The 11,845-nt window shown below is 40.9% G+C and overlaps 1 long non-coding RNA gene across 2 annotated transcripts; it reads left to right on the forward strand.

Moving 5' to 3' along the window:
• The first annotated feature begins 333 nt into the window (after window positions 1–333).
• Window positions 334–8,962, forward strand: LOC131382871 (uncharacterized). 2 transcript variants are annotated; one of them, XR_009212463.1, is made up of 3 exons: window positions 334–399; window positions 4,861–5,022; window positions 8,193–8,962. It is a non-coding gene; the product is annotated as an uncharacterized LOC131382871 (long non-coding RNA). The 2 variants fall into 2 exon arrangements; XR_009212462.1 differs by lacking the exon at window positions 334–399 and adding an exon at window positions 3,013–3,144.
• Window positions 8,963–11,845: the final 2,883 nt, after the last annotated feature.

Consider the following 11,845-nt stretch of genomic DNA (forward strand, 5'->3'; position numbering starts at 1 on the left):
TATGAGTATGTTTACAACCGGAGAAAATAAAACTCTTCACAGTGTAAAATATTATAAATAATGCCAGAATTGCAGTAAAGGTATAGAAATGCCATGAAAAAGAAGAAAAAAATTATATAGTATAATTTCAAGGCTCAAAGAAAGGAGTCCTATGGTCACCAACAAAGGATGAAGAAGGGAACTCATCACTGTGCTGCATAACAGAAAATTTGCTGTTATCAATGGCAGATGAGAGGACAGGATTTTGCAGGCATTTTATTTCAAGTAACTGGATATGAATTTACCTTTATAGTAATGCAGAAACATGTGCAATAAGTATTACTTTTTGTCTTTTCAAAGCCTAAGCATAGAAAAGAAGAAACTGGAAATGCAATGTTTGACTTTGGGATGTGACTCAAGGTGACAATTCTTCCCTTCTTGCTGGTTTTTTTTTTCTCCAAATTTTCTTTCATTGAGCATTACTTTGTTAGAAATTCTAAAAATCATAAAAATTCTATTACTCAACAAAAGAAACAACAATGTGTTCTGAAAGTCAGAATAGTTACCAAAATCTCTTTACCATTCCTTATCTGTGATAGTTAAAGAAAACAGAGAAAAAACAATTATTAAAAAGAATACAAAAGTCTTTGGAGAAAAGCACACAGAAATCCTTACTCTGGAAATAAAATAAATTGATTATTTGATCAAAGAAATTTTTAGCTTCTGTGAAAGGAAAATATCCTCGGCCCCCAAAATCACTAAGCTAAAGGGAAAAGTCAGCTGAGAACTGCTTAGGGCAAACCTGCCTCCTATTCTATTCAAAGTCACCCCTCTGCTCACTAAGATAAATGCCTATCTGATTGCCTCCTTCGGAGAGGCTAATCAGAAACTCAAAAGAATGCAACCATTTGTCTCTTATCTACCTATGACCTGGAAGCCCCCTCCCTGCTTCAAGTTGTCCCACCTTTCCAGACCAAACCAATGTTCATCTTACATATGTCGATTGATGGCTCATATCTTCCTAAAATGTATAAAACCAAACTGTGCTCTGACCACCTTAGGCACATGTCATCAGGACCTCCTGAGGCTGCGTCATGGGCGTGTGTCCTCAACCTTGGCAAAATAAACTTTCTAAATTAACTGAGACCTGTCTCAGAATTTGGGGATTCACATTTTGGTAACCACGGAGGGATTCTGAGTGTAGGTGTCCCTCACCTTTGACAAATCACCTATGGGTGCTTGGTACCAGCTTCAGCAATCTTTATGGCTCAAACCAATAGAACAATTTGCTGAGGCCTGGAAGCCTCCCCTCCAGAGAATCCCTGATCTCCCAAAATTTGGTTGAGAACTAGTTTATTTTGCTGTACAACTTTTTTTTTTTTTTTTTTTTTTGGAGTTTTACTTGTTTCCAACACAAGGAAGGCAAGTTTTTCTGCTTCCATGACGGTGGTAGGCAGTGTTATATATAAAGTTTTGGTGCTGCAAAACAAATAGCACTGGGATGTAAAATTTTCTTTTAATTCTCAGCAAGGCAAAGTACTTCTATAGAAGGGTGCACCCTTACAGTTGGAGCAATGGTGAGCGCACACCTGGACAAGGGAGGGGAAGGGGTTCTTATCCCTGATGCACGTGGCCCCTGCTGCTGTGTCATTCCCCTATTGGCTAGGGTTAGACAGCACAGGCTAAGCTAATTCTGATTGGCTGGCTAATTTAAAGAGAATGAGGGAGTGATTGCTTTGGTGGGAGTCAGGGCAGAGCTGGTAGCAGGTAATTGGAATGAGTTAGGGTGGAGCAGGTGATTGGAATGAGTTAGGGTGGAGCAGGTGATTGGAATGAATTAGGGTGGAGCAGGTGATTGGAATGAGTTAGGGTGGAGCAGGCGATCAGAATGAGTCAGGGTGGAGTAGGTAATCGAAAAATGTTGCTTTAGGAGGAAGTTAAGTTTAAAAGTAGAAGGCAAAGAATTGAACATACTGACATATTAATTATTTGAAAAGAAATTTAGAACTCATATCTAACAGCAGGTAACTCCTTTGGGGAGTTTGAGCTTGCTTCCAACAGGGAAGAAGAGGTTTTCTTTCCCTGCTTCTAGGATGGTAGAGAACAGTCTTCAGCTTGAGACCCAATCCTAGATAAGTAAGTGAATTGCGGTTTGTCTTGGCTAAAGTTAAGATTAACAACCAGCTGTTCTTAATTTCTCCTTACCATTAGAGCGCTCAGTAACTATATAAGTTGTGTGATCATTTGTTTTGCTTAACTTTTTTATTTGATGCTGTTTGTTTCTGTTTTTGTTGTTGTTTTGGTCTTTTTACCACTGGGTTTGATCAGCTCTATCTGACCTGATCAAATCTGAAGGAAGTTCCAAATTACAGGGAACGAGGCCTCTGAAGTGGCTAAATTCCTATCAAAAAAAAAAAAAAAAATGATGGTGTGGGGGGGGGGGGGGGGGGAATGGCCAGCAAAAGGGAAAAAAAGAGGAAAGATTTTTCATTTTGACTACCAAGGGGCTTTATTTACATAACAAGGCCACCTTTTTACTAGCCAGACCAAACTGAAAGAGCAATGGCTATACTTCTGAAATTGCAGCAATTTGTCCTTGTTGAAATATGGTAATGAGATTTTAAAAGATCTTTTTAAAGCAACTCGATGGTTAAAAGTCAGCTTAGTTAAAAGCTAACATCCAAGATGTGTGTGTGTGTGTGTGCGTGCATATGTGTGTGTCCGTGTTTAAAAGGCCTTCATGTTTTTGTTTTGTTTTTCTCCTAAAACCATGTCTTTTTTTGAGCAAAAGTTTTTTTTTTCTTTCTCAGTTGACTGAATTCTGTTTTCTTCATTTACTTCTGCTGTCTCTCCTTTCTCTTGCACCCTCTGCCACATGAGGGACTTAAAATAGTTTATAATAGCCTGGGGCTCCTTAAAGAAAATGAAGGCACCAGACTCCCTTTGGGGGAGAAACCTGTTTTTCCTTATGGGGAATGTATTTAATTACGGGGATATATTCTCCTCCAGGGGCGGTCTCCAGTCTTCTCTTAGGAGGGAGCGCGCTCTTCTGCCTCACTGCAGTGGCCTCAGGGATGAGAAATTGAGACCCACCCAGTGTGACGAATAAACTCGGACTCTCAGCAATGCAGAGAAAAAAAAGAAACTGGCCAGCAACCTAGCCATGTACGTCTCAGTTCTTAAACTGCTTAATTTTATATTGTGTTAACTGTTTTTTCTTATTTTTGACTAAAATAATTACAAGATAAGTTACTCTTGGGTTTTAAAGCAAGAGTGTGGTTTAGACACTTAAAAGTGTCTTTAAAAATTTTTTTTCAAGTGTAAAAGCATCACATGGTCTAACCTCATAATAATTTTCCCTTTTTGAAGATTTACAACTCAGTCTGGGCTCTGCCCAGAGCTTGGAGATCCACAGATAGTCCCTATTTAAGTAAAATTGGTCTCCTTATACAATCCTATGATAGATTTCTATAATTTTATGTTTGATTTGGCATTCACCTTTAATCTTCCTATAGCACCACCAAACTTACTCTTTCTGTACCTTATGATGTAAATTTTGCTATTTGAGTTTTGCCTGAGTTGTTTACTTTAATATGCAAATTTAAGTCTATTTAACTGACTACTGCCTAGGGTTGTGAAACAGGTTATCAAGAATCTGAAAGTCTCAGGGAAAAACAAAAGGTTTTTATAAGTCTATAAAATGTACTTCTATCGGCATGCCTAATACATTTAGTTATTTATGCATTGCAAACACAATGTTTCACTACTGATATAAAAGAGCTCTAATTAATCGGCTTAAGAAAATAAAAACACTTGAATCAGATACTTTATCAGGAAAAAAGAAAAGACTAGTCAAATGCTTTTTCATTTACATAAGCAAAATCTTTAGTTAAATAAGCTAGCTTTAAAATTATTGGTAAAGTAATATTAGAAATGTCTGAAGAATTGCCAGCATACATTTTTGTTTGCATTTATTAATCAAGCAATTTCACACTTATCCCTGCCAAATACTACAAGGTGTCAAAATTGGGCATAGGGGTTACAAAACTATAAACCCAGCCCAAGACAGAATGATCTTTGCTTGTGTAATTTTTAATAAATAAGCATTGATATTGGTTTAATAAAGATAGCTACATCTTGAATTTAGTAAGATTATCATAATTTCTAATCTTGCAGCTTTAGCCGGTCTAGTCCACAGACGTAAAAAATAAAGCAGAGGTTCCTCTTCAAAGACTTTCCTCCCCATTTAATTAGGAATAAATAGTGACTTACCTTCGACGCAAAATGTATTCAAAGACCTGTGCCAACATTCTTAAATATCTGCTAGCCATGATAAAGAAATCAATACACTTTATGTTCTTAGCTCCCACAATGTAGCCTAAATATTTGCCCTGACATACTTATACTGGTCCAAGCAAGCATTAAGTCATAGCCTATTCTTTTTCCTTATTTGAAGGTGTTTTTACCTTTCTCAGCATTCCACAAGTTATTTCTTCCTTCCTTTGTTCCCCTCTACCTTTGCCTCTTTTAAAAAGTTCTAAGTTGCTAGCCAATCGGGACAAATACAGAATGTAAGGTCCCGTTCCAGCCAGTGGAAACTGGACACAGCAGTAGGGTGGACATGTCAGGTTATAAATAACCCTGTCTCCTTTGTTCGGTGTGCTCTCATGGCAAAACTGCTGGTGAGTGTACCATTTCTACAGAAAGTATAAAAATGGCCTTGCTGAGTAAATTAAATTTATGTTCAAGTGTTATTTCTTTATGGCACTGGGAACAAGCATTTCAAGCAATTTGGTGGCAATCCATATGGGGATATATTCTCCTCCAGGGTGGTCTCCAGTCCTCTCTCATGAGGGAGCATGCTCTTCTGCCTCATTGCAGTGTCCTCAGGGATGAGAAATTGAGACCCACCCAGTGTGACGAATAAACTCGGACTCTCAGCAACGCAGAGAAAAAAAAAGAAAGAAACTGGCCAGCAACCTAGCCACATACCATGGCGACAACTCTGTGCACAGACCAAGGAAGGAGAAGCCGCAGGGGCCGGTAAAGTATTTCCTTGGTGGTCAGGACTAAGGAAAAAGCCACAGGACTGTAAAGCATTCCTTGGTTAGGACATACCAGGGAGAGAGAAACCACAGGGGTGGTAAGCATTCCTTAGTTAGGACTAGGGAAAGAAAGCCGCAGCAGGGCGGTGAAGTATTCCTTAGTCGGGATGTCTTGCAGGTTAAAAAGAGGTGAGAAATACCCATGGGGGCGGGGCTTGAACCTCAGAAAGGGGTGAGAAATCCCCTTGGGGGGGCTGAACCTCAGAAACAAGTGAGAAATCCCCATGAGGCGGGCAGGGTGGGGGGAGTTAAACCTCAGAAAGAGGTGAGAAATCCCCATGGTTGGGGTGGCTGGACCTCAGAAACAGGTGAGAAATCCCAGTGTGGGGGGGTTGAACCTCAGAAAGAGGTGAGAAAGCCATGTGGAGGGGTTGAACCTCAGAAAGAGGTCAGAAGTCCCCATTGGTGGGGGTTGAACCTCAGAAAGAGGTGAGAAATCCCCACAAGGGGGGTTGAACCTCAGAAAGAGGTGAGAAATCCCCATGAGGGGGGGTTGAACCTCAGAAAGAGGTGAGAAGTCCCCATTGGTGGGGGTTGAACCTCAGAAAGAGGTGAGAAGTCCCCATTGGTGGGGGTTGAACCTCAGAAAGAGGTGAGAAATCCCCACGAGGGGGGTTGAACCTCAGAAAGAGGTGAGAAATCCCCTTGAGGGGGGCTTGAACCTCAGAAAGAGGTGAGAAATCCCTGTGAGGGGGGCTTGAACCTCAGAAAGAGGTGAGAAATCCCCGTGAGGTGGGCTGAACCTCAGAAAGAGGTGAGAAATCCCCGTGAGGTGGGCTGAACCTCAGAAAGAGGTGAGAAATCCCCACGAGGGGAGCTTGAGCCTCAGAAAGAGGTGAGAAATCCCCACGAGGGGGGCTTGAACCTCAGAAAGAGGTGAGAAATCCCCACGAGGGGGGCTGAACCTCAGAAAGAGGTGAGAAATCCCCACGAGGGGGTTTGAACCTCAGAAAGAGGTGAGAAATCCCCACGAGGGGGTTTGAACCTCAGAAAGAGGTGAGAAATCCCCGTGAGGGGGACTTGAAACTCAGAAAGAGGTGAGAAATCCCCGTGAGGGGGACTTGAACCTCAGAAAGAGGTGAGAAATCCCCGTGAGGGGGGCTTGAACCTCAGAAAGAGGTGAAAAATCCCCATGGGGGGTGGGGGTTGAACCTAAGAAAGAGGTGAGAAATCCCCATGAGTGGGGGTTGAACCTCATACAAACCTCCCGTAGTAAGAAAAATATTCAGAACCCCCCTTTCCTTTCTTCTCGGGGGAAGAAACAGTAGCTCCACTCCCACTGGTCCCTCCCCTGGGGGAAGGGGAAAGAGAGGGGAAAACAGCAGCATAGGTTGCTGGCAAAGACAAAGGAAAGACCAGCAGAGAGGAAAAAGAAACTAGGAGAGGAAGTCAGAGAGAAAGAAAGCAAAAACAGCAAGCATAGCACCAAACAGCCAGGCAGGCACACCAAGAGTTAGGTCCCACTCCCCAGCCTGGCTCTATGTGAAAAAGAGGGCAGGGACCAGTGCCAGGGGAGAGCACAGGAGGTGAAATGGGCATAATTCTTGCAATTTGTGGCAGGCATCTGCCAAGCCTCTGGGCTGGTGACTGCCTGGGGCCCAGACTGCAGCTGTGCAAATCCTACCCAGCCCGAGAAACTAAGTAAGAAGAAAGGAAAAAAGCAAAAAGGGGAATCAGGGGGAAAAAAATAGGAGAAACAGATGGCAGCATGTGCACAGGGGTGGGGCCCATGCTGTGGCCTGGCCCCGCTGGTGGCAGGAGTGGGAGAACTCGGGAGGGGAAAGGGAAATGGGATGACAGAAAGAGAGAGGAAAATAGAGTGCAAATGATAGAGAAATCAAGGGAAAGAGTAAGACAGAAACTGGAAGAGACAGAAATCAAAGGAAGACACAGAGGGTGAAACTAGGAAAAGGAATAGTGTAAAAGGAAGGCAGAAAGTTAAGACATGTTGAAGATTGTCTGTGAAAGTCATAAGAAAAGCTATAAAAGGGAATTCATGCAAGAGATATTGTATAATTTAAAAATAATTAGGCCTCCTGGATGTAAAATTATTTTTAAAAACCCAGATTATGTACAAGGTATGTAAGAAAGATAAAATATACTTTTAATAACAAGATTATAAGGAGGCATAAGAATATGGATTTTTACCTACATTAAAAGGTTTAAAAATTTTTGTTTTAAAGGTTTAAGTAAGTTTTAAAATGTTAATTGTAAAGGACATTATTTGTGTAAACATATTGGCTAAAGTTAAAGGGGTGTCATCCAGTTTTTCTGTGAACTGGGCATTAACATGAAAGCACAATAAATTTAAAGCACTAAACTGCTCTTTAACAAAAATTATAAAAAGTTAAAAAGAGTCTACAAAAGTCTTACCTTATAGTCAGACATTAAAAATGGCTAAATAATGACAATAAGATTTTATGAAAATTAAGTTTCACATTAATAGCACATTAATATAAAGGTAAAATTTAACTTATCTGCCATAAAATCATACAAAAAACATTGTCAAATATAAAATGGTGTTTAGCTTTCCTTCTTTCTTTTTTTTTTTTTTTTTTGAATCGGAGTCTCACTCTGTCGCCCAGGCTGGAGTGCAGTGGTGTGATCTCAGCTCACTGCAAGCTCCACCTCCCCGGTTTACACCACTAACCTGCCTCAGTCTCCCAAGTAGCTGGAACTACAGGTGCCTGCCACCATGCCTGGCTATTTTTTTTGTGTGTGTGTATTTTTATTAGAGACAGGGTTTCACCGTGTTAGCCAGGATGGTCTCGATGTCCTGACCTCATGATCCGCCCACCTCAGCCTCCCAAAGTGCTGGGATTACAGGTGTAGGCCACCACACCCAGCCCAGTATTTAGCTTTCTTAAGTCCCAAAAGGCAGCCAGGTAAGTCACCAGGCCCCTCAACCCCAAGGCCACAGCGTGCAGGGGCGGTGCAGGCCACAAGAAGGCCAAGACATTAAAAGGGGGCAGGGCCACAGCATCCCCTAGGTGGCGCTGAGCAGGAATGGAGTAGGAGGCATCACCATGGGGCCTCAAGTCCCAGGATATGCAGCAGAAATTATATACTTAATTTATCTTCCACTTTCCCTTCCCTTGAAACTAAAAGTCTTTTAGCACAGGTACCACCCCTAGAAATTCCAGTACACAAGCACCAGCCTGAAAACCAAGTCCTTATCTAAAGAAAGAAAAACCTCGAGCCACCTTGGGAAGAACCCTATTTTATGCTGTTAACCACTGAGACTGCCATCCACACAGCCGAGAGAAAAATGGACCCACCATACTCAAGTCAAGAAAACATCTTCCTCTCAGAATCATGCATTACTGTACTAGGATCAGGCCCTAAGTTAAAGAAAGTTTAACTTTCATATACCTTCTATATTGCTTCCTTTCCTTTCCTTATTCTGTCACTAGTTCCTTTGTTATTAATGTAACTAAATCTGACACACCTTAGACCATTGCCTTTAATGCTTGCTCTGTCATACCTTGTGGAAATGTAAAAGATCAACAACAGCTAGCCTTTTCACACAAATGTTTATGTCCCAGCCTTCTAATTGACACAGTTTCCCCCAGCACTCATTGTTGTAATGACCTAAAGCCAAGACGCTGATTTTCTGCTCCTACAGCCTGGCAACCTTGTAGTAAATGGGACTCCATCCTTTAAACTACTCAGGAGCAAAGTTGGACTTCCACGAAAAAGATTTGTGCAGATCTAAAACCCCTCATCTATTTCACTAAAACGACTACCCCTTGTAACTGTCAGCCTTATCAATGTAACCCTGTCCTTCTCTGTATCACCACCTCCACCTTAACTAACTCTAGACCTGCCCTTAGTCACTTCTATGGTATGGGGATTGACATAAATGGAAAAGACCCCCTAGGTATTTTTAAAATACGCATTATTCCCCCATCTTCCCCTTCTTCAGTAGCCTCAGTTCTAGATCCCACACCGCGTGCCCCTACATCTAATAAAACTAGGGTGTCTATTGTAAAAATAATAGATCTAAGAGAGACCTTAGCTATCAAGATGAAATATCAAGATGCAAATGCCTGGCTGGAATGGATTAAATACTGTGTTCACACTTTAAATAAAAGCGATTATTACGCTTGTATGCATGGTAGGCCAGAGGCCCAGATTATCCCCTTTCCACTCAGATGGTATCCTTGTCAACCAGATATGGACTGCATGGTGGGTCTTTTTCAGAATCCCACTGTTTGGGATAATCCGTCATGCTGAGCTCTCTGCAATTTCCTGAAATACAACACCCTGCGGGTCAGCTCCTGAGGGCAATCCAGCTTCTGCCTCTAAATGCCAAGTTTACTTCATGCATCTCATGGCAGGGGGAAAATTTGGTGTTCCTTGGAAGCATAAAATGATGCAAGGAGCTCAAGCCTTTCTAAGAGCTTGTCCATCCATCTATGCTTAGCCATCCCCAAGCAAATGTATGGTGGTACTGTGGAGGACCTTTGCTGGACATTCTGCCAAATATTTGGAGCAGTACTTGGGCTCTAATCCAATTGGCTATCCCCTTCACCTTGGCATTTCATCAATCTAAAAAGGTAAAAACAAAACACTGCAGGCCAAAGGAAATTCCTTATGAGTCCTTTAATCCTCAGGTTTACATAAATGCTATTAAGGTCCTGTGAGAAGTGCCAAATAAGTTTAAAGCACAAAATCAAATAGCCGCAGAATTTAAATCCATGTTGTTCCAGTAGGTAAATAAAAAAAAAATTAGACTACATAAACTATATCTATTACAATCAGCAATGATTCATAAATTACACTGGGGATGCCATCAAAGAGATAGCTAAGCAATTAGGACCTACTAGTCAGATGGCCTAGAAAAATAGAATAGCTTTAAATATAATATTAGCAAAAAAAAGTTCTTTGTGTCATAATTAAAACTCAATATTGTACCTTTGTTCCTAATAATGCTGCCCCTGATGGAACTATAACAAAAGTGCTACAAGGATTAACAACCCTATTTGATAAACTTGCCAAAAAGTCTAAAATAAATAACCCTTTTTCTAAAATGATGAAACATTGGTTCAGTGGATAAAATAAAATTTTAACATCAATTCTCACCTTGTTTGCTCGTGTTATTGGTGTACTTATTCTTGTAGGCTCTTACATTATTCACTGCCTTCGAAGTTTTATACAAAAACTTGTCTCTACCACTCTTACAGAGTTAACTCCTAACTCTCCTTCACCCTATTTGGAAAAAGTACTTCTCTTAGAAGGACAAACAAAGCAATTAAGTCAAAACATATTAAAGAAGCTTGAAGAGGAATTATAAAATAAAAAGAGGGGGAATTGTAAAAAGTAAAGTAGAGGTTCCTCTTCAAAGACTTTCCTCCCCATTTAATTAGGAATAAATAGTAACTTATCTTCAACGCAAAATGTATTCAAAGACCTGTGTTAACATTCTTAAATATCTGCTAGCCGTGATAAAGAAATCAATACACTTTCTGTTCTTAGCTCCCACAATTTAGCCTAAATATTTGCCCTAGCATGCTTATACTGGTCCAAGCAAGCATTAGGTCATAGCCTATTCCTCTTCCTTATTTGAAGGTGTTTTTACCTTTCTCAGCACTCCACAAGTTACTTCCTCCTTCCTTTGTTCTCCTCTACCTTTACTTCTTTTAAAAATTTCTAAGTTGCTAGCCAATCAGGACAAATACAAAATATAAGGTCCCATTCTAGCCAGTGGAAACCAGACACAGCAGTAGGGTGGACATGTCAGGTTATAAATAACCCTGTCTCCTTTGTTCCTTGTACTCTTTTGGCAAAACTGCTAGTGAGTGTATCCTTTCTGCAGAAAGTATAAAAATGGCCTTGCTGAGTAAATTAAATTTATGTTCAAGTGCTATTTGTTTACGGCACTGGGGAACAAGCATTTCAAACAATTGTAAGGTTTGTTTTGGGGAAAAACTGTTATTGTGTTTGTTTCAAAGCTGAACTGTAAACAGTTTCTCCTGTTAAAGCAAACTAAATATGGCCTGAGAAGGGACTCTGTACTTCTATATATGAGTCCTGGATGAACTGCAACCTAGTTTAGTAGGTAGACAATATTGAAAACCTAACTTGGGAGTATGTGCCTGTAATAATAGCTGAGTCTTAGCCAATCCCAGCAGCCATACTTCAACCATTCATACACTGCTGAGTATTCAAACTGTGTTCAAATAAGGCAAATGCCAACCTGTAACCGATCCAGCCATTCTGTACCTCACTTCCGATTTCTGTATGTCATTTCCCATTTCTGTACAACATTTCCCATTTTTGTCTATAAATCTTCCACCATGTTGCTGTGCTGGAGTCTCTAAATCTGCTGTGATTCCAGGGGCTGCCTGACCCATGAATTGCTCATTGCTCAATTAAATTCCTTTAAATTTATTTTGGCTGAAGTTTTTCTGTTACCAGATGGTGTCAGAAGCGGGATCCAAAGTAGAGCTTCTAGCAAGCCCTAGGAGCACTGAGTGAACAAACAAGGTACCTGCAGGACCCACTTTTGTCCATTAATCTCTCAGAGCAGCTGGGGATCATGGGTAAGCTCTCTCTCTTGGATTTCAGAGCTCCATGGATTTGTGCTTTTAGCCCTCTGAGTTTCTTCAAGCAAATTTCTGATCCAAACTGGGTTTGAAGTCACGACAGAATCTGGGCTGGGTCCAGGAATGGATTTGATCCAGGAATTAACTGGTTTGGATCAAGTTAGAGGCTCCACATATCTGACTTGGTCAGAAAGGAACTGGTATTAAGCAGTA

The sequence above is a fragment of the Hylobates moloch genome, unplaced genomic scaffold (genome assembly GCF_009828535.3).
Source record: "Hylobates moloch isolate HMO894 unplaced genomic scaffold, HMol_V3 SCAFFOLD_2, whole genome shotgun sequence".
NCBI lineage: Eukaryota > Metazoa > Chordata > Mammalia > Primates > Hylobatidae > Hylobates > Hylobates moloch.